At 38.6% G+C, this 20,295-nt stretch overlaps 1 protein-coding gene across 5 annotated transcripts in view; it reads right to left on the bottom strand.

Moving 5' to 3' along the window:
- The window catches only part of Zhx3 (zinc fingers and homeoboxes 3), a 116,723-nt gene that overhangs the window by 49,685 nt on the left and 46,743 nt on the right, over positions 1-20,295 (bottom strand). For 4 of the 5 annotated variants that reach the window (XM_075962907.1, XM_075962911.1, XM_075962908.1 and 1 more), the window contains exon 2: positions 7,131-7,251. The gene's annotated coding sequence lies outside the window, so the exon portion shown is untranslated. Of the gene's footprint in view, positions 1-7,130; positions 7,278-20,295 lie in introns of all 5 variants that reach the window. The other variant, XM_075962909.1, reaches the window with a different exon arrangement.

Genomic DNA, 20,295 nt, shown 5'->3' on the forward strand with positions numbered 1-20,295 from the left:
GATTAAAAAGATAAGACGCCAAGAAAAAGGGGGAGGGGAGGGAAATGGGAGGCGGTGGCGGGGAGGAGGCAGAAATCCTTAATAAATAAATAAATTTAAAAAAAACAACTAAAAAAAAAGATGCCAAGAAAGGGCGAAATTGAGTTTCTGAATATGGATGGAATGATACATTCCTACTTCAGCTCTGATGAATGTACATAAATATACAAGCATTCTTTTTAGCACTAGCAGAATTCGAAACATTGTTCACCTCTAAAATGGAAGTAAATAATATTCTGTGAAAAAGAACTTATATTAAAATGAAGAAATATACTGGGTGGTATAGTGTCACACACCTTTAATCCCAGCACTCGGGAGGCAGAGGCAGGCAGATCTCTGTGAGTTCGAGGCCAGCATGGTCTACACAGAGAGTTCCAGGACAGACTCCAACGCTACACATAGAAACCCTGTCTCAAAAAATTAAAAACCAAAAAAAGAAAAAAGAGGAAGAGACAGATTCAGAAAACAGAGGAAAATGCAATAGCTATTCTAAAAACAGAAACCATAAATTCCTACATCAGACGCAAGACCTCCGAGAAAGGTTAACACAAAGGTGAAAACCCAACAATATTCTGCTTGCAAGATAAAAATCTCTAAAATATTAGTGAGCCTAGGTAATGTTACAAAACATTGCACAAAAAGAATCCTATTGTAGACTAAAGGACAGAGACTGGAGAGATGGCTTAGAAATTGGGGAGTATTTACTGTTCCTGCAGAAGACCCAAGTTTGTTTCTTAGCACCCATGATGGGCCTCTCACAACTCCAGCTCCAGGGAAATCAAACACCCTCTTCTGGCCTCCATGGTATCCACACACGTGCACACTCACATGCACACACACACTAAAATAAAAATAAATCTAAAAAAGAAACAGAGCCCACTTTAATTGCAGAACTCAAGCAGATCTTTAATTAATAAGTCTGCATACTGTTATTTGTGAGCGGGCTGCACAAAGAAAAATCCAACTACAGATGGAGGCAACATGGATCCTTGAATATCCAGACAGGGTCTGAGAAAGTGGTCTCTCAAGTAGGCTCTCCTTATAGAGGAATAGCTCTTTTAAGAGGCAGCTGAGCACTTGAGCAGTTGACACTAGGTACAAACCCCTGCTTCAGGCAGACACAACAAATTCTCAGAGTTGGGGCAGGTAAATGTGGCCCCAGAGTTGGATACCCACAGGTATGAGGCCAGGCTCTCAGAGCACCAAGGAGGGTGGAGCCAGTCACCAGCTACACTTCATGGTGGTAGCCTAGCAGTTTAAGATTTGTCTCCCATGGAAAGAGAACGCTGTAAGAGCGCCCACAAAAAGCCAGATCCAGACACACACACACACACACACACACACACACACACACACACACACACACCAAAAAAAAAACCTCTAAAAAGATACAAGATGGGGCTGGAGAAATGGCTCAGTGGTTAAGAACACTGACTGTTCTTCCAAAGGACTTGAGTTCAATTCCCAGCACCCACATGGAAGCTCACAATTGTCTATAACTCCAGTTCCGGGAGTTCTGCCATCATCACACAGACATGCATTCAGGTAAAACATCAATACATACAGAATAAAGATAAATAGTTTTTTTTAAAAAAAAAAGAAGAAAAGGTACAAGATGCTTAAAGGTGCTTTTAAAAAGGTGCTAAAAAAGTGAGTATACACAGTCATAAAAAATAGCTTAAAAATAATAAAGTTTTTTAAAGAAAGAGTAAAGTAATATCAAAAAATATAAGCCATGTAAGGATGGAAAAAACTACAACACAGCGAATTTGGATCTTTGTTAATTTTGAATTTCTTTAATGCTAAGAAACAAAGAACAATGGCTTCTGAGACATTAGGTTATGAAAGGGACTGCTAAATTAAACAAGCTTTATTAAATTAAACCAGCTTATATACTTTAGAAATGTCTGGCTTCAGAATGGAAGTCAGAAAATGTGTTGTGTTGGGGGAGAGGCTATGGTTTAGTTTCCAAAGGAAACAAAAAGCTGTGTATTCATTCAAAATTAACAAAGATAAGATTTGACCAGGGGAGACTGCCTAAGGATCTTAGCTACAGACATGAGGGGAAAAGCCAAGAAACTCTACAGGACAGATGACGTGTATGCTAATCCCTCAACAAGGGAATAGCTCTGAGACTGGATAGGACATGATAACTCTTATTGGTTACAGAAGCCTCATGGCTTATTATATTACAGTTTATATATGCAATTCAAATGGACTTGACAGATGCCTTTTACCACCTCAAACACAGAACAGAAAAATCATCTTCAGCTGTCTTGTGCACACCACACATTCCATATTTGTGTTAATACAGATGTTACCTTTAAAAGTTTATGTTTTCAGAAAAAAAAAGGACCAGATGCCAAAAGACAAATATCCCAGCTGATCCAGCCTCTCAGAATGCCTCTGTTTCAGTTTCCTCAAAATTCTGCATCCACAACAACTTTAAAGCTGCTAGCTGAGATGGTCCAGCCTCACAGATTATTCCAGCTAAAACTTCAGATCAGCTCTACACTTTCCCATCACACAGAGACGAAACAGAAACAATTAATGCAGCTAGCTCTCCCAGGACTTGACCATTGTCCCAATTTTCTAAGGGTCCCCTAGAGATACCGTCACCCCTAGACAACAGGAAGAAGTCTAGAGAACACAATGTCCACATTCTCAAGAGGTAGGCTGGATGGTTTTTGGTCATTCAATTGCTTATACATGTTTATTACTGTTTAGGGGAGCTGGCTGTAAATTGTTGTTGGTCATGGTTAGGGAGAAAGCAAAAGAGATTAGAGTCAGGGATCTCTTTCTGAAGGGAAAAGGGAGGAATAGTATAGAAATAATAGGGAAAAGGGTAGATTATTGAATCTACTTTTAAACTAAAAAAGCCATTATTAGTCTCAAATGTTTTACATTGGTATGGATTTTTATATATTGATACAAATTTAAGGTTATTTTGTTTTAACATATTGTATGTATGTATAATTTCTACTCTTACTAAGGTAGTATGCCTATGTATCTCATTTTAAAATATAATATAAAGTTCTTGTCCTTAAAGGCTATTATTAAAAATGGTTTAAGATAATAGCATAGGTTAGAAGTTAGTCATCTAAAACTATCAAATTTGTGCCATGTTAGGTACGTTTTCAAGGTTAAACAGAGATATATATTAGATAGGTAGATGGTCCTCAGACACTTCAAAGAACTACATAATATGGCATTTAAGATGTTTTAATAAAAGTGTAAGACTTTTCATGACAGTGAGACATATCTGCTTCTGGCAGCATCAATTTATTTCAAAAAAGAATGATAGGCAACAAAAAAAACCTCAATATGGGGTTTATTTTCATTACTAACCACTGGGCAAGAAACTGCCCTTGCCTCAACTTCTGACAGTATGCTGTTCAAATCGGTCAAGTAGGACACAAAAGAATGTGATTGCCAGACGTTGCCAAGACAAGGTAGGATAGTCCTTTGAAATTCCTGCTTCACAAAAAAGTCTGTCAGATATTCTGGGCCTGTAGGCCAAAGACAGATGCCCCAATGTTGCAGAGGAACCTTGGGTGACTGTTCCAGCAGTCAGATGTCTCTGTCATTTCTATAGTCTTGGAAGCTGATTGCTCTAAATTTCCTGTTTACTCAGATAATATAACCTTCTCTGGTCTTTGATGGGGTTGAAGACTAGACAGTTATAGCTACAGTTTTCCTATATACAAATGACAAAAGGGCCAAGAAAGAAATCAGGGAAACAATACCCTTCACAATAGCCACAAATAATAAAAAATATCTTGGGATAACTCTAATCAAGCAAGTGAAAGACCTGTATTACAAGAACTTGAAGTCTCTGAAGAAGGAAATTGGAAATACATATCAGAAGATGGAAAGATCTCCCATGATCATGGATGGGTAGGGCTGACATAGTAAAAATGGCCATCCTACCAAATGCAATCTACAGATTCAATTCAATCTCCATCAAAATTCCAACACAATTCTTTACAGACCTTGAAAGAACAATACTCAACTTCACATGAAAAAAAAACCAAAAAACTCAGGATAGGTAAAAAAAAAATCAATATAATAAAAGAACTTCTGGAGGCATCACCATCCCTGATTTAAAGCTCTACTACAGAGCTGTAGTAACAAAAAACACATGGCATTGGCATAAAAACAGACACATTGATCAATGAAATTGAAGTCCTAGATGTAAACTGACACACCTATGAACCCCTGATTTTGATAAAGAAGCCAGAAATATACAATGGAAAAAAGAAAGCATCTTCAACAAACAGTGCTGGTCAAACTAGAGGGTGGTGTATAGAAGAATACAAATAGATCCATTTCTATCACCCTGAACAAAACTCAAGTTCAAGTGTGCTGTAGGAAACTTCTCAGCCAGTAGCCTTTAAGTTACCCACGCATTTGGGCTTGGCCTTTTATAAACACCTATGTAAAGTGCTAGCTCCCTCTCTCTTCTTCTGGCTGCTGGATTCGCTTGCAGAGGACTGTGATCTGTGAGTCTACCCCTGAATAACTAACCCTTTATTATCCTCATTTCTGAGCTAGTGTGGGATTTCTTTTTAGTGTCTGTCTTCACAAGTGAATCAAAATCCTCAACATAAAACCAGATACACTGGCCAGATGGTGGTGGCTCACACCTTTAATCCCAGCACTTGGGAGACAGAGGCAGGAGGATTTCTCTGAGTTTGAGGCCAGCTTGATCTACAAGAGCTAGTGCCAGGTTCCAAAGGTGCAAAGAAACCCTGTCTCGAAAAACAAAAAAATAAACAAAATCAACCAACCAACCAAACAAACAACAGATACACTGAACCTCATAGAAGAGAAAATAGGGAATAGCCTTGAGCACAAAGGAGACAACTTCCTGAATAGTACACCAATAGCACAGGCACTAGAATCACAATTAATAAATGGAATCTACTGAAACTAAAAAGTTTCTGTAAGGCAAAGGACACTGTCAATAGAACAAAACGGCAGCCTACAGAATGGGAAGCTATTTTCACCAACTCCACATCTGACAGAGGGCTAATATCCTATATTTTTTTTCAAGAAACTATACATCAACAAACTAAATAATCCAATTTAAAAATGGGTTACAGATCTAAAAAGAGAATTCTCAACAGAGGAATCTCAACTGGCCAAAAAACACTTAAATGTCCAACATCCTTAGTCATCAGAGAAATATAAATCAAAATGGCTTTCAGATTCCATCTTATACCTGTCATCTTATACTTTGATGGCTAAGATCAAAATCACAAGTGACAGTTCATGCTGGCAAGGATGTGGAGCAAGGGGAACACTCCTTCATTGCTGGTGGGAGTGCAAACTTGTACAGCCACTTTGGAAATTAATATGGTGGCTGCTCAGAAAATTGGGAATTGATCTACCTCAAGACCCCGCTGTACTACTCCTGGGCATATACCTAAAGGATGCTCAATTATACCACAAGGACACTTACTCAACTATATCTAAAGCTGTTTTATTCCTAATAGCCAGAAACTGAAAATAACCTAGATGTCCAGAAATTTAAAAAAAAAAAAAGAGGGGCTGGAGAGATGGCTCAGTGGTTAAGAGCATTGCCTGCTCTTCCAAAGGTCCTGAGTTCAATTCCCAGCAACCACATGGTGGCTCACAACCATCTGTAATGAGGTCTGGTGCCCTCTTCTGGCCTTCAGGAATACACACAGACAGAACATTGAATACATAATAAATAAATAAATATTTAAGAAAGAAAGAAAGAAAATGTTTATTTATACTACAGCAGTTGTTAAAAATAATGGTATCATGAAATTTACAGGCAAGTGGATAAAATAAGAGAAAAAAATCACCCTGAGTGAGGTAACCCAAATCCAGAAAGACAAACATAATATGTGCTCACTTGTAAGTAGATATTAGCTATAAAGTAAAAGATAACAATGCTACAATCCACAAACCTAGAGAGGTTAAGTAATGAGGGCTTATGGGTGATGTAAGGATCTCTCTGGGAAGGAGAAATAGAACAGATGTCCATGGTGGACACAGGTGGGATTGGGAACAGGAGGGATCAGGTGAGGTGGGAGAAAATACTGGTAGAAACAACTGGAATTGGGAGAGCATTTTAGGGGCAAGGTAGAAACCTAGTGCAAGGAAACCTCCATGGAATCTATCAGAGTAACACTAGCCAAGACTCCTAGTAATGGGGGGCACAGAGCCTAATCTGGCCATCTTCTGTAACCAGGCAAGACTTCAAGTGGAGATATCGGAACACCAGCTGAGCCACAAAACCTTTGACCTATACTTTGTCCTGCCTGTAGAGTGTTCTGGGACCAGAGCCTAGCAGAATCATCATAAAAGAGACCAGAGAAACTTCATGCAGCAACTGATGGGAGCAGATGCAGAGTCCCACCCCCAAATATTAGGAGGAGCTTGGGGAGTTCTGCAAAGGACAGGGAGGAAAGATTAGAGGAACCAGAGGATTAGGGACACCACAAGAACAGGGCCCATAGAATCAAATGATCAGGACTCATGGGAACCAGTAGGGGTCTGACTTAGGTCCTCTGCATATATGTTATGGCTGAGTAGTTTGTTGTTCTTGTGGGATTCCTAATAGTGGGAGCAAGAGTTGTCTCTGACTCTTTTGCCTGCTTGTGGGCCCCTTTTATCCCTACTGGGTTGCCACATCCAGTTTTGATGCGATGGTATGTGTCTGATCTTATTCTAGCTTGTTATGCTGTGTTTGGTTGATGTCCCTTGAAGACTTGTACTTTTCTGTGGGGAATGGGAGTGGGGTGAGGGTGGAGCTGGAGCAGAGGGGAGATGGGAGGGAAAGACTTGGGGGAGGGGAGTGAGTGGAAACTGCAGTCGAAATGTAATATATAACAGAATAAAAATTTTTCAAACTAAAAATAAAAAAAACAACCAATAGCTTGGAGGGAGGGGGAAGACTAAAGCTACATGAAACCACCACTACTATCACCCCACCATAAAATAAAACTTTTTAATTAAAAAAATGTTTAACATAATAAAAACTAAATATGGCTATAACAACTCAGGCATTACAGTCTTGTAATTGACACAATAAGAATTTTGTTAAAATATAGACATACTTCTTGTCCTTGGGGAAAACATTTTCTCACTTCATCATCCTCTCTAGGTTCCCCTTCACTTTCTGCAGTCCTGTGGCATCTTTAAAGAGTCATTTATTGCTTCTGCCGTTGCAATTCAGTCCTGTAAAAGAAGTATCACACCATCACCTAATGAGAAAAGAAATCACATTTTAGGAAGCCCAGTTATCTAGTCTTGTTAATCCTTCCTAATTCATTTTCACAGCTCTACACATATACTAGGTATGCAGAGAAAAGTGAGGAGATTTACAGCTACAAGTACTTCCTGGGCACTGATGTGAGCTCTGCTCTCTTAGAGCAGAGGCTGGAGCATGCGACCATGTTAGTGATCTCAGTCATCAACACAAGGTGATTCATATAAATCTCTGCATCTCCCTGTCCAGTTAAGCTTCAGGTGGCGTGGCAGCAATACTGCATCAGCTGATTAGCATGTGGCTTGACAATTTCCAGGATGCAAGCCCAAGGATGTGCTAATTGTTATGTTTTTCCTCAAAGCCCAGGGTTTTTCTGGTATAGACTAGAGACACATGAATGCATACATGCGTTCGTATGCATTCTAGGTTAAGCAACTATTTTCTATTTCTCCTCCCCTCTGATCCATGTATCTACATCACTCCATTTTGCCCAGGAGCATTTCAACAAAATCCACCAAAGTGCTTTATGAGGTCTTAAAATTACTTAGAAAAGTCTTTAAAAAAAAAAAAGTTCTCTTGAGTTCTATACTCCTTTACCAAAACATTCCCCTCTGTTAAAATACCAATTAGCAGTGAAATGAACCCAAAGTGAGAATACTAGTAGAAGGACTTGAAATTTCCTGCAGTCACACCTTGCTACATTACCGGGGACCAGGACTGTGAACCTCTGTGACTATGAATATGTTTGACCCTCCCAAACAAATAACTAACCAAAGTAGGTACGAGTTATTACCAGCATTCTTTCATCCTTAACATGCACATATGCCTTTCCCACTGCATCAAGCCTTGTTCACAGAGCTTCATCTATGTTAGCATATAAAATCTTTACCATGACCTTAGTATGAAAATTCTATCGTTCTGATTACCCAGATGATGAAACTCAGGTACAGAGAAGTTGAATAAATTATTCAAGCCATGTAGAGTGCTATGTCACTTTTCATAGGCATATCTTTCTAAGAAATTTTAATTTTCCAGTAAGTTAAAGTTTCATCCCTCTTAACTTATTTTTTTAAAGATTCATTTATTTATTTATTGTGTACACAGTGTTTGGCCTCCTTGTATGCCTGCAGGCCAGAAGAGGGCACCAGATCTCATTACAGATGGTTGTGAGCCACCATGTGGTTGCTGGGAATTGAACTCAGGACCTCCAGAAGATCAGCCAGTGCTCTTAACCTCTGAGCCATCTCTCCAGCCCCCCTTTTAACTTTTGTTTTCTTGCTCTGCTGGTATGTTTTCTTAAAGCAGCTGTCATCAGATTTTTTTCTTAATTTACAATTTATTAAAAACCTAATTGATAATTCTCCAACTTTTTCTTATTTTAAAAACTTATTCTATGAGCATCAGAAAAAAATCTAGGGGCTGGAGAGATGGCTCAGGGACTAAGAGCACTGGCTACTCTTAGAGATGTCCTGGGTTCAGTTCTCAGAACCCACATGGCAGCTCACAGCCATCTGTAGTTCCTGTTCCAAGGGATCCAGCATCTGCTCCTATGGGCATCAGGCACACATGTGGTACACAGACATACATGCAAGCAGACAAGACATTCACACATAAAATAAAAGTAAGTAATTTAAAAGAGAAAAAAAAGAAAATCTAATGATATGAAAACCAGAAGCAATTATTATCTTAAGCTATTATACTCACCTCTCTGACTTATTCAATTTATTTTAGCATTTTGTTATGTTTACCAAAGCCTCTAACTTTAAAGTCACAAAATAAGCAAGACATTCCTTTACTCCAGTTCAGCTGTCTGGGACACAATGCTTTTCATGTAAGAAGCTGCCAGCTTGGTTTATTACAGACCAAATGAATATTGTTTGCTTCATAGCTCTAGAATCTTAGAATCTGGATGCTGTATTTGAGTCATAAAACACATCAGGTGGAGTACACAAGACATTAATGTAAATATATCTAAAAAGGCAAGGACTCAAAAAATATAACAGTGACTATGGGTCAGAAGCCACTGACGTATTCATGAAGAAAAGCTTCATGACTGACACACATCTGTTTCTGTGTAAGAAGCTCTTCTCACCCTCAGCTCCACCTGACTTGACAGAATGCAACTTAAAATCTAGCCTTCAAAAACTCGAAGCAGGTGGAAGATAAAGAAATCAATGTGTTTAAATTGTGCATAAACTCTATTTGAAGGAACTGAAAACAGGCTTTCTTATTCCCAACACCAATTCTACTGGTAACAAAAAGCACTCACAGTGGTTGTAAAGTAAAACAAACATTTCTACCAGCGTAGCACAGAAAGAGTCACAAAAACATCACTGCAACTTCATTTCTTACTAAGTCTAAGAATTTCTATACATTTTCATAAAATCAAAATTTGCTGCATCTCCAAACAATACAAAATTGTTTTAGTGATCCCTTTCCAAGTTAAATAAAGATGATCAATGTCAGACCAGACTACATTTTAAATCATTCAGTCCAGGGTAGAAGCTTTCCAAAGTTAAGAAAATAAAACTGATATATCAAAACTACATTCCTTAATTGTTATTATAGGAAGAAACACACTTGGGACCATCTGTCTTTGAGATTAACCACCCACAACTAAAGAAAATGCCCCAAAGGAGCACTACTACAAAATTCACATGGATTCCAACAGTCACAAGGTAACTATGACAGCAAAGCCATAGTATTTGTGAGATCACAGGAAGTATATGACATAATTATCTATTCATTATGACATAATTTTTAATTGAAGCAAAATGTGCATAATATAGTATTAACTATTTTGAATGCACGGTGTTAGACTATTCACAGTATTGAACAACGATTACTTCTACCTCGTCACAAAATATTTTCAACAATTCAAAATGAAACTTGGATTTATTTCTTTGGGTTATTTCTTTTTGTGTGTTGTTCTGGAACTCACTATGTAGCAGACTAGTATAGAACCCACAGAGATCCTTCTGCCTCGTTCTCCTAAGTGCTGGGATTACAAGGTGTGAGTCATGATGCCCAACTTCTTCAGAATAATTCATATAAATGTAATCATGCAACGTGACCCTCCATGCCTGCCTTCTTTCACTTAATTCCGTGTTTCATCTAAATTGTATGATGTGTCACTACTTCATTTCTTTTTATGTCAAAAAACCATTTGTATAAATTACAATTTTTAATGATTCATATATTAATGAATACTAGATTGTCTCCATCTTTTGACCACTGTTAATAGTACTGCTGTTAATAAAACTACTATAAACATTAAATATTTGAAAACATGTTTATAATTGCTAGGTCACATGATAATTCTGCATTCACCTTTTTAGGGAGCTAACAAACTGTTTACAACAGAAGCTACACTATTTTACCTACCAGCAAAGTATATGGTGGGGATTCTTCTCATCCTCACCAAGACTTATAACTTTGAGGATTTTTGTTCTGCTCTGTTTCAAGGTTGCACTCATCCTACAGGTATGAAGTAGTATGTCACTATGGTCTTGTTGTGCATTTCCTTAATGACTAATGGCGATGACTATCTTTCCATGCTTATAGACATTCACACATCTTCTTTGGGAAAATGTAATCAAGTCCTTTACCCATATTTTGATTGGGTTTTGTTTTTCAGTTTTAAGATTACAGAGAGTTAGGCCCTTAAGAGACTTTCAAATTTTTCTCCTGTTCTATAAATTGGTGTGGGACAACTGTATTTTGTCAATTATATTTTAAATAAATGCTGATTGGCCAGTATCCAGGCAGTAAGTATAGGTGGTACAACCGGACAGTAAGAAGAGGTGGGTCAAGGAATTCTGGGAAGAAGGAAGCCCATTCCTCTGCAATTCTTTCCCCGACCAGAGAATAAGCAAGATGTGACTGTCCTGCTGAAAAAGGCACTGAGCCATGTGGCTAACATAGACAAGAATAATGGGCTAACATACATTATAAGAGTTGTTAAAAAGCCTGAGCTAATGGGCCAATCAGTTTCTAGTTAATGTAGACCTCTGTGTGATTTCTTGGGGATTTAATGATTACGGAAACTGGGCAGGACAGAAACCCCAACAACAATAAGTTATTTTCATTTACTTGATAGTATCTCTTGGTCCACAAAAGTATTAAATTTTAATGTACTCCAATTTGCCAAATTTTTTATTCACTGTTTGGATCCAAGTTCAACAAAATTTACCCATGACCTGTTGCCAAAGTCTAGCAAACTGAGTTCAAGTAGTAGAACCCACAGTGGACAGAGAGAACAGAATCCTAACTGCCCTCTCATCTCTACACTTTTGTCATGGCACACAGATGTTTACCATCACATACACATACAAATAATATTTTAAAATTTTTAAAGATTTGCCTTGGGGGTTGGAGAGATGGCTCAGAGGTTAAGAGCATTACCTGCTCTTCCAAAGGTCCTGAGTTCAATTCCCAGCAACCACATGGTGGCTCACAACCATCTGTAATGGGGTCTGGTGCCCTCTTCTAGCCTGCAGGCAAACACACAGACAGAATATTGTATACATAATAAATAAATAAATGAATAAATAAATAAATATTAAAAAAAGGTTTGCCTTTGGGGCTGGAGTTCAGTACTTAAGAACATTTATTACTCTTTTAGAAGACTATGTTTGGTTCTCACCACTCACATCGTGGCTCACAACCATCCAAAACTCTAGTTCCAAGGGATCTGATGGCCTATTCTGGTCTCCATGGGCACCATGCATGCATGTGATACATGTACATACATGCGGGCAAAACATTCATATACATAAAACTTTTTTAAAAGAGATTTGCTTTATGTCTACTTGAGAGAAGATCATAGTTTTTGCTCTCACAACTGGGTCTTTGATTCATTTAATATTTAGCATATGACATTTGGATACAACCTATTTTACATAAAGATATTGAACTGTCTCGATGCCCTTTATTGAAGACAGTATCCTTTCACTGTTGAATAGTCTTAACAACACTTTCAAAAATCAATTGGCCACATAGACACGGGTTATTTCTGAATTCTCGGTTTTATTCTACTTATCTATATGCTTGTTCTTGTATCAGTACCACATTGTTTATTACAGCTTCATAGTGAAAGTTGAATTTAAGACATGGAGGTCTCCCAACTTAATTTTTCAAGACTGCTTTAACTATTCACAGTCCTCTGCAATTTCACACAAATGAATAGTCCTTGAAACTCACAGACTAACTTGCACCACTAGCACTTTTAACTGCTGAGCCATCTCTGGCCCCAAGGAAGGGTTTTTCTTTAATTGTCAAATAATAAATTTAATCAACAATAAAAGGAGATTGTTTCTAGATCTAAAACATTAGACTCTTTTCTGATTAATCAGAAGGGTAGAGTGTGGGGGTTTATTTCAATATTTCAATTATGAAACCTGTTTATCTATTTTCATTCATTCTTTAACAACTTCATATAACGCTTTTTTTTTTTTTGGTTTTTCGAGACAGGGTTTCTCTGTGGGTTTTGGAGCCTGTCCTGGAACTAGCTCTTGTAGACCAGGCTGGTCTCGAGCTCACAGAGATCCTCCTGCCTCTGCCTCCCTAGTGCTGGGATTAAAGGCGTGCGCCACCACCGCCCGGCCATACAACGCTTTTTGATCATATTCATGTACCCTATTATTCCAACTCCTCTCAGATCCACACTCATCTTGCTTTTTTGTTTTTCAAGACAGGGTTTCTTTGTGGAACTTGCTTTGTAGACCAGGATGGTGTTGAGCTCACAGAGATCCTCCTGCCTTTGCCTCCCAAGTGCTGGGATTAAAGGCGTGCAACACTACACCCAGCTCATCTTGCATATTTTTAATGACTCATGAAGTCCAATTTGTGCTGCTGAAAAACTCACAGGTGTGGGGCCATGCACTGGAACATTGATGACCTACCAAGAGCCACACTTAAAGAAAACTGACTCTCCTTCCCTAGAAGTCAACTGTTAGTAGTTCCTCAGTTGGAAGCTTAAGAGCTGCTCCCAACTCCATGCTAGAATGTTGACTGGGTTGATTTTGTGCAGGTCTTATGCAGGTAATCACGGTGTCTATGACCAAGAGACACTTTTGTAAAAAAGATTTATTTTATTTATACTTATGAAAATGTATGTGTATCTCTGTGTGTGTATGGCCACATGAACATTGGATCCCCTGAAACTAGAGTTATAGGCTGTTTTGAGCTGTGTGATGTAGATGCTAGGAATGAAACCCAAGTCCTCTGCAAGAGCAAACAAGTGCTTTTAACCTCTGAGCTGCATCTTCAGCCCAAGGGAAAGCTCTCGTAGAAATGTTTTCTGAAACATTTTTTGCTAAGGTCTGTGAGAAAACTATCATTTGATATTATAGATATTCCCTGGGCTGAGCACAATCTGTTTCTTGTTCTCACATCAAAATTTAAACTGAAAGAGATGTGGTAACATAGGAAAAAATAACTGCAGTGCTTTCTAAGACTAGCAACTTCAAGGAAATTGTATAGTCCCCAAAGCACAAGTCATCTGAGACTGGAGATTGGGTTTGTGAAGCAAAGACTGCTGCTGCACCTGTGTCTGGTGTCAGCTTCCTAGAGGCTCCAGAACCAGAAAGTCCTCCTGACACAGTAGATGGAAAGGGCTTTCTGTCTGGACCTGCCACTACCTAATGAGGTCTGTCTTTGGGTCAGCCACAATTACCCTCCCTGCAACAGTGCTTTTAACAAGATAACTTAGTTGTACCTGCCTTTCATATTCCTCTACTCTAGTTGCACTCAGCTCACCTGAACTTAATGCCAAGACTCAGAAATGGGTGAGACATGAGGCTTTCCAGTTGGTGGTAGAACAGAGGAAAAGAAAGATTTTATTTATATTTATGCAAATATATGTGTATCTGAAGTATGCATGCACACATGCAGTAACAGGCTGTTGAGAACTGCCCGAACTCTACAAGAAATGAGCCTAGGTTTCTCAAACCCACAACTCAATCTCTAATCTAGGGTAGCATGAAGTACCCTAACACAGGAAATTGAATCTGTGCTTTTCATTTCCAAGAGTTAAAAGTGGTTTTTTTTTTTCTTTTTAATTTCACTTCTGCTGGAAGGGTAGACAAGGGCTGAACAACAAGGGTTTCAAGCACTAGTGATCTCAACCCAAAAAGCTATAACAGAAGGGAGCCCAGATCAGGCACTCTGGAACACTGGCTAGGGCTAGCTAGGGATCCTTCCAGTGTTGTGACAACTGCTGGGATTTGAATTCATGCACTGGCTTCTCTATTGGATGGTAACTGGGATAGCTTCTTGGATCTTAGCCCTTCTGTTCCTTTTACTTTCTTTCTTAGTAATTGGAGTTCCTCACTGATTTGCAGGCCCACTACTTGTTGTTTAAAAGCTAAATTGCTGATATGGCCATCTGGGACTTCAGCTCTCTGTGGTGGTCCTTGTTATAAGTGTCTGAAAGCCAACCCTTTTTTGCAAGGCAAATGCCTGGTTTGCAAGCCCCACCAAACAGGAAAAGGAAAGCAGATGGCATGCAGAGGTTTGTGAAACAGCTACAAACTGACCAGGCTCTATTTTAAAGTAGCCAGTATTTGAGCAGATATGTGGTCAGTCAACATGAGAATGTATAGACTGTGGTAAAAATGCAGTGGAATACTACTCAGCAATAAAAAATACATACCTAATACATATATCACAGATTGATCTCAAAATCATATTTAACAAATGATCTTAGACCTAAAAGAAAATATAGAATTTTGTCTTATAGAATTTTATGGAAGACCGAAGTAATCTCTGGTGGTAAAGTTTAAAGAGATTTCATGTGAATGATGACAAAAGAGGTATGAAAGATCTTTTCCAGGGTAACAAAAATATCCTATATAATACAGCTTGAGAAGGTAATCACCCTTTTCAAAACCACACAATTCAAATCTGCATGTTTTCTCTATGTAAATTATATCTCAATTATTAAAAATTAAAAAGTTCAAATATCTTTTTAAAAAAACAACACAAGGGCATTTTTATCATTACTATGTGTGGTTAACAGAAAATTATATAGTCTTAGATCTTCAAGGTCAATGAGGTGGCTCTATGGGTGAAAGCATTTGCCACCAAGCCTGACAACCTAAGTTTAATCTCCAAGACCATGGGCTGGAAGAAGAGAACTGATTCCTGAAAGCTGACCTCCCCATGAATTCTATTGCATGTATACACACACACACACACACACACACACACACACACACACAATGAATGCAATTAAAATTAAAATACATGGAGCTGTAGAGTTTAACAGCAAGTGGTTAAAAGCACTTCTTGTTGTAAAAGACCAGGGTTCAATTCCCAGCACCCACATGGAGGCTCACCACTTCCTCAGACATCTGCATGCATGTGGTACACAGGCATACATTAAGGCAAAACATATACAGAAAAAATAATAAGTCTAAAAAAATAAAGTACATATATATATATATATCTTTAAGTGAAACGGTAATACATCTCTTTAAAGTTGTACGGAAGTTTATCCTAATTTAATTAATTATTTACTCTCTGTGTGTGTGTGTGTGTGTGTGTGTGTGTGTGTGTGTGTGTGTGTGGTGTATGCATGAGTGGGCATATGCAGAGACCAGAGGTTAACATCAGGTTTCCTCCTCTATCACTACCCACCTTATTTTTGAGAGAGTTTCTTTTACTGAACCCACAGCTCAGCTGTTTCATCTAGAACGGCTAGGCAGAGCTCCAGGGGTCTACCTACCTTGACCAACCGTGGAACTGAAGTTACAGGTGAGCACCACAGCATCCAGCTTTCATTTAAGTACTGTGGATCTAAATTCAGGTTTTCATTATTGTGCAATCACTATAACATCTCCCATTAGCTATCTCCCCGGCCTTCATTTAATAAATTCTAACTTAGTTACGTGAACATTTCTTTCAAATTTTTCTAACTCTAACCTCCCCTTCATGTCAAATATTTTAGGTGTCTTTGAAAGTATAAAGTACAGTGTAGAGAAGAAACATTAATTTGACTTTTAATATATAAAAATAAAACAAATTATAAAGAGATATAGTCTATACAGAAAACTGAGAGATGCAAAGGTGTACTTAAGTCTATAGAAGGGTGCTCAGTGATAGTCAGTTTTGACAGATTTTAGAAACATCTGTATTGGCCAAGCGGTGGTGGTACATGCCTTTAATCCCAGCACTTGGGAGGCATAGACAGGCAGATCTCTGTGAGTTCGAGGCCAGCCTGATTTACAGAGCAAGTCCCAGGACAGGCCCCAAAGCTACAGAAGAAATCCTGTCTTGAAAACAAAACAAAACAAAAAGAATAAAGAAACATCTGTATCAGTAAAAATACATCTCTTAGTGTTTCCAGAAGCAGTTAGATCTTAGAGATTATCACTTGGGATTTATAGTATAGAGGCAGAAATCAGCTGAAGAGGGAGAGGAAGGGGACATGCCCTTAAGGCCTATCTGCTGCCTTGAACTCTTCCTGTGTTCCCCTCTTTCTGCTTCCACTTACCAAGAACAGTCTCTGTCACACATCATGTGATGCCAGATATATAGAGTAAAACAACCATAACTGACACCATTGAAACTGTCCTAATCAGGGCTGACATTGCTGTGATGAAACACCAAGACCAAAAGCAACTTGGGGAGGAAAGGGTTTATTTCACTCACAGTCCCATAGAACAAACAGTCCATCATCAGAAGCAGTGAGGGCAAGAATTCAAGCAGGAAGGAACCTGGAGGCAGGAAACTCATGCAGAGGCCATGAATGGGCTTGCTTACCATGGCTTTTTCAGCCTGTTTTGTTATAGAACCTAGGACTGCCAGCCCAGGGATAGCACCACCCACAATGGGCTGGGCCCTCCCACACCAATTAATTACTGATTAAAAAAATGCCCTAGCTGGATCTCATGGAGGCATTTTCTCCATCAAGGCTCCTTCCACTCACAATTACTCTAGCTTGTGTCAAGCTGACATAAAACTAGCCAGCTCAGGAACTATAAGCCAAAATAAACCTTCCTTCCCTTGTTACTGTCAGACATTCTGTTACATTAGTGAGAAAACTGAATCATAATAAAAATTAAAGCATAAAGAAGAAAATTAGGGGGCTGGAGAGATGACTCAGTGGTTAAAAGCACTGCCTGGTCTTCCAGATGACCCCAGTTCAATTCCCAGCACCCACATGGCAACTCACAACTGTCTGTGACTCTGTGACTCCAAGATCTGACACCTTCACACAGACATACACGTAGGCAAAACACCAATGTAAATAAAATAAAAATAAATTTTAAAAATTCAAAAGTTAAAGCAATTCCAAAAAAATATATGCTACCCAGAGATTAGTACTGTCAATATTTGCGCGCTCTCTCTCTCTTGCACACACACACACACTCAAAACAACTAGATAATGTATATAGTGCTATTTTTACTTTAATGTGAGTAACTAACACTTCCGATGTTGTTGAGTATTTTTACTATGCTTCTCTGGTTAAATATTTTAATGTGATTTTATCATCCACACATTGTTGTTGGATGATAAACACAAGTTGACAATATAAGAATTTTATTTTTCCAGCACTTGGGAGGCAGAGGCAGGTGGATCTCTGTGAGTTCGAGACCAGCCTGGTCTACAAGAGCTAGTTCCAGGACAGGCTCCAAAACCACAGAGAAACCCTGTCTTGAAAAACCAAAAAAAAAAAAAAGAATTTTATTTTTGATAACCATATACTTTCTAAAGTATATACTTTAGAAACACAGAAAATAAAGGAGAGTATAAGGCTGTACTTCAAACTATAATAACAACAATTACTGTGAAGTCTCATTGTTCTTTTTACTGTGGCTCAATACACTATGGGTATTTTCTCACTCAGCAACATTACACAAACATCACCTCTGTCATTGCAATATTTTCTTAGCTTTGCCTTATTTGCTCAATTTTGTTAGCTGCATAGATTTATCATAGTTAAAATTTATTACTGTGACAGCTATTATTGGTTGTTGGCTTGGCTATATCTGGAATTAACTAAAACCCCAAAATGAGGGAATATCTCTGAGGTATTTTTGCTTAATTTAAAGTGGGAAGACCCACTTCTAATCTTGAACTTCGAGGTAGGAAGACATGCCTTGAATCCAGATTTTTTGAGCTAGGAAAAGCCACCTCTAACTTGGGCCACACCTTCTTCTGGAAACCTAAGGACATGGAAGAAGGAAGCTTTTGCTCTTCGTCTTCTTGCTCTCACGCTCACTCTCACTGGCAAGTCCGTTCCTTTACTAGCATTAGAGCCGATTTCTTCAAGATTCCAGGGTATCCTGAAGACCAGCTGAGACACCCAGCCTCACAGACTGAACACCACTGGATTCTTGGACTTTCCATTCACAGCTAGCCATTGTTGAATTAGCTGGACCACAGCCTTTAAGTAATTCTAATAAAGCCCCTTTGTGTGTGTGTGTGTGTGTGTGTGTGTGTGTGTGTGTGTGTGTGTGTGTGTGGAGAGAGAGAGAGAGAGAGAGAGAGAGAGAGAGGGGAGAGGAGAGAGGGGGGGTCAGGAAAGAGGGAGAGAGAGGGGAGAAAGAAATATTCATTCTGTTACTCTAGAGAACCCTACTACAACTAAACATGTAAACATTTTTGGTTTTGGTTTTAATCTACCTTGTATCATTTTTGCATGTAAATTACTGTATTCATCCATGATTATTTCCTTATGATAGGCCTCAAGAATTTGAAATCCAAGCATTTCTACAAACATTTTAATACCCATCTTGCCAAGCTACATTGTGGCACTTTTCATTCCACAAGGAGTATATGAGAATGTCTTCTATACTCTTGCCTGCATGCAATGTCCTGCTCTCTGTCTTTCACACTCTCCACCCCTTCATACACTCCCTACCATAACATCCACACCCATACACACAAACACATTTTGCTAACTTGATACAAGAAAAATAGCAGCTTACAAGTTCAAATGCATTTTTTATTAACAGAACGAAGTTGTTTTTCCATTTGGTTAAAATACCCATTGCTTCTCTTCTGTGGCTAGTATGCTAAATTCCTTGGACACTTCTCAGGATAATAAAAAGTGTTAGGAATTTCTGGTTCAGTGTGTGCAATGTGTATGCAGGTGTTCTACCAAAAAATGCATGTATGAGGCCAGAGGTGGACAGCTGGTGTCTTCTATCACTCCCCACATTATTTTTTCAGACAGGGACTATCCCTGAATCTGGAACTTACTGTTTTTCAGTTTAACTTGCTGGCCCTGATATCCACCTCTCTCTGTACCCATGACATACCAGTAGGGATTACAGACACAAGCCAGTCCCAAACTTTCTACGTAGTTTATAGGGCTCTAAACTCATGCTGCACAGCAAGCACTTAATCAGCTGAACTCTCTCTCTCCAGGACCCTCTTCCATATCTTAAAATGCCCCATGTAACATACTAGTTATTATAAGAACAGATATTATAAAATGTAAAAGGATGATAGAATAGCACAGTATAACAGGGAAAAGTTATAAAAACAGAGTGTTGACTAAAGGCATAAAAAAAATAAAAAGCAATCAAGATCATGTAGAAAAAAACCTCAATCTTAAGCAAAAAGAAAGGACTCCTAAGACTGTATTTACCCAAAAATAAAAGAAAATTGCTAACCTATATCCTCATTTATAAATGTTAATAGAACCAAACTAAGAATCAAACACTAAGAAAAAGAGTAGATTAAAAAGTGAGGGCTATATGCTCAGTTGGTACAGTGCTTGCTTAGCATGCACAAAGTCCTAGATTTGATACCCAGGGCCACATAAAACTGGACATGATGATGCATGCCTGTAATAATAGCATTTGGGGATTGATGCAGAAATATCAGAAACTGAAGGTTTTTCTTGGCTACATGATGAGTTCAAAGCCAGCCTGGGGTACAAGAGATGGAAATAAAGAGAACAAGGATTTGGGTTCAAATAAGAGAGAAGGGAAGAAAATAGTAACATAGTTGGCTTAGGTTTTCAAAAAGACCACTCTGGCTGAAGTGTCAAATGGGT

Source organism: Microtus pennsylvanicus, chromosome 2, assembly GCF_037038515.1.
Source record: "Microtus pennsylvanicus isolate mMicPen1 chromosome 2, mMicPen1.hap1, whole genome shotgun sequence".
In the NCBI taxonomy this organism is placed as follows: Eukaryota; Metazoa; Chordata; class Mammalia; order Rodentia; family Cricetidae; genus Microtus; species Microtus pennsylvanicus.